Source organism: Chionomys nivalis, chromosome 15 (genome assembly GCF_950005125.1).
Source record: "Chionomys nivalis chromosome 15, mChiNiv1.1, whole genome shotgun sequence".
NCBI classification, from domain to species: Eukaryota; Metazoa; Chordata; class Mammalia; order Rodentia; family Cricetidae; genus Chionomys; species Chionomys nivalis.
In genome coordinates this window covers 67,940,027-67,943,258 of record NC_080100.1, presented here as the reverse complement: position 1 = coordinate 67,943,258, position 3,232 = coordinate 67,940,027, and the positions used below count along the sequence as shown (strand labels likewise).

The 3,232-nt window shown below is 41.7% G+C and overlaps 1 protein-coding gene across 8 annotated transcripts in view; it reads left to right on the top strand.

Moving 5' to 3' along the window:
- Positions 1–183: 183 nt before the first annotated feature.
- Skic3 (SKI3 subunit of superkiller complex) overlaps positions 184–3,232 on the top strand; it is a 119,322-nt gene continuing 116,273 nt past the window's right edge. For 4 of the 8 annotated variants that reach the window (XR_009058368.1, XM_057789728.1, XM_057789723.1 and 1 more), the window contains exon 1: positions 442–569. The gene's annotated coding sequence lies outside the window, so the exon portion shown is untranslated. Of the gene's footprint in view, positions 202–441; positions 570–3,232 lie in introns of those variants that run through there. The other 4 variants (XM_057789725.1, XM_057789724.1, XM_057789726.1 and 1 more) reach the window with 3 other exon arrangements.

Here is a 3,232-nt window from a genome sequence, read left to right as displayed (position 1 = left end):
GTGGGGGGCACCGCGAAACTACAACTCCCATCAGGCTCAGAGCATGCGCACGCGCAAGCATGGTCCTGCTCTCTTAACCCGTGTAAAGACCATTTTAATCAAATCTCGAGCTAGTGATCGCTCAGCTACTTCCCCTCACGAAAGCGATGCCTGGGGAAATGCGCATGCGCTTATACTTTGCGGCAGTCCAGCATGTGCCAGGTGGGTTCTGGTTGCTTTCGCTTTGAGCAGAAGTTACAATTTAAAGGCAGTTGAAATGGCATTGGGGGAGAAGGGATTGTGCCTGGAGGTGCTGCTAGGGGTCGTCCTCCTTTGCATGGGACAGCGTGACCGAATGTTCCCTGGCATAGTGAACTTGGCGGTGATGAGGTGGCAGTGCTTCTGTTACTTAAGTTGGATGGGCTGTGTCCCTGTGGCCAAGGCCGGGCCGCCTCAGGTGTGGGCCGGGTAGTGGTTTGGATCTCCCGCGGCTCCGGGACCCTGGTCACGCAGCCTGCCTCGTCGGATTGCCTCTTTTGGCCGGGGCACTAAGGACTATGCTGGTGGTGTGCGGTGAGGAGCCGGGCATTGTAAGTTTCAATTTCCAGATACGGGAGAGCTTGGCTGCTCTTTGCCAAGTCGCAAGGGGGCGGGGACAGTGAGAAAGAAAGGAACAGGTTCGAAAAGAAAATGTGGGCTGTGTGATGTGTGCTGCTAATTGACGTAGGCTCAGAGCACAATAGTTGGGTGCAGGATAATGCTATTTCTCTTTTGATAGATTCCTTTGGAGAATTCCGGAAAAGCAAGTTTCTATCTCAAACTCAAATTCTTCACTTATTATAGCTCCAGGTACATACACTTGTACATTAAACCAATGGTTTTGATTTTTTGACAAGAAGGAGGAGTTCTATTTATTTAAAAACTTAACTATAATATCTTGCAGCGTTTCGTACATAATAGTTGTAATGAGGAAATACATATTTAATGCATAGTGGTATGTGCTGAGTGGTCTTAAGCCTTACTATGTATTTACTGTGTAACTTATTTTTTTGTGGAATCTATTTTGTAGCCTTCACTCTGACTACTTTGTAGACGGTCAGGCCCAGAGGTTAAATGACTTGTCCAGGGTTTGTGAATGAAACTGTTTGAAGAGTCAGTGCCCTAACTCAGGGATACTTTGTCTCCAGTTGCAAATTTTTATGAGTCTACTGAATTTCATCTCTATTAGTGAACAGAACTGTGAGTATAGTGTCACCCTACAGATGTGTGTGGGTGTGCAAAACCACACTCTTTGTCTCTGAGGAGTTTACACTCTTGGGGAGAAGAACCTAACAAGCAAAGTCATAGTACAGTAAGAACAGTTATCCAGGTAGATTGCCTCCTAAACAGGGCACACTCCCCAACATTATGTTGAGTTAATTTGGATTGTAGAACATATTTTACAGAATCAATATCAACTGGCATTTAGATTTAGAAAAATTATATTTAGCTTTCTTTTTTTGGCATAGTAATGGTTCTTTGACTATTAATATTTTCCGAGGGCTTTGTTTTTTCAGGCCCTTCTTTTGATGACAGGAGCACATCTTTTTCTCCTTGTTTCTACCCTTGCTGTGTGAGTGAGAGCAGGTGCTACAGTGGGTTGATGCAGCATAGATATTTTAGGGACCCAGAGGCAAAGTGTTGCTAGAATCTAAGAGGTCCTACTTTCCATCTGACAGTCAGTGGGCCTTAAATGTTCCAGCCTTTACTTCAACTTCCCTGAGGGTAAACATTTCTTTGAGCACCTCATCCCACATTTGTGTAGGCTTAAATATTACAAGTTCTGATTTTGAGCGGGACAGCTGCATTCAACCACTCATTTATTGCTCTTCGATTTTACACGGCCAGAAGCCTGTCTTCCCACTTCCTCTCCATTAGTAGCCTTTTCAGACTTTCCCCAGTTCTTCAGATTTCTTCATTGTTTAATGACTGTCTTCTGAACATAGAATGTTCAACAAAAGTTAATCACTGAGTTACTCTGTGAGCAAAGGAACTTTTATGTGTGCATGGGTTTATGTAGCTAGATACCATTCAGGATTGGAGCTCTGGTTTATGACTGATAAAACAAAATATCATAACAGAAATTTACTTTCTCATAATTCTGGAGTTTAGAAGTCCAACTTCAAAGAGTTGTAACGTTTGATTTCTTTTAAGGCCATTGTTACTGTCTTGTCACCTCTGTGTATCTTTACCTGATCTGTCTTCTGTGCATCCTGGTATGTCTATATTTCTTTTGAGAGTGACAGATTGGATCAGGGTCTTCCTACAGAACCTCGTTTAGCTTTCATTACCTTTGTACTTTGTAAATACTGTTGTATTCTGAAATGCGGGAACTGGTACTTTGATGTGTGAATTTTGGGGGTGTTGTATGTCTTCCTGTGGAAACATGAACAAACATCTGTTCACTCCAGATAGGGCACCAGCAATAGATCAAAATAACTCTACCATTGTTCATTGTTCAGTTTGCTGAACTAATGAATTTTTGGGCTTACTTAGGAGCATGGGTGAGGACTTACTTAGAGGAAAATGGATGCGTCAAAGGTTGCTCCATCACTGAAAAGCCCATTCCAACATGGGTGATAATTCCAGAAGGCTGTGTTCTAGAAGTTCCCTGTTAATAGCTCAGCTACTTGGAGAGTATCCTGCCCCGCATTTGTTACTGCTTATTTTACCTTGTGGGAAGAGCCTTGTTAATCATTTATGGTTTTGGGTGATTTCTGAGACTTGCAAATTTTTTCTTGAGCATCATAAGCTTTATTTACTTTCTGAGTCTTAAGCCTCCCTCCAGGATGGAATGTTTTAATTTGGAAAAAAAAATTACTATATAACACAAGTGATACAATCATCCCCACAACAGGCTCAGATCTGTATTGTCTATGATCATTAGCTAATGATTTCTATGTTAGGTTCAGGTTGCTTTAGTAAAAGTACTTTACTCTTTAGATGTTAGGTCTTCAGTTGAACAGTCTGGGTCTAGCTTGTGGTCTTCTGCAGGTCTTTTAATATCCAAAGTAACAACAGAATTTCTTAAAGAACTTCCAGTCAGTTTTGGGAAACATACAGATATACATCTAGAAAGGTATTAAAAAGTATGAGTAATGGTTGAATTAGAAAACCACAAAAACAGTAATTTCAAGTTATGTTCTGGAGCAAGCTAGTGTTTTTAAAATGTCAGCTGATTGCTGCCTCAGCTTGTTGGGGTGTTAGGGTTTCC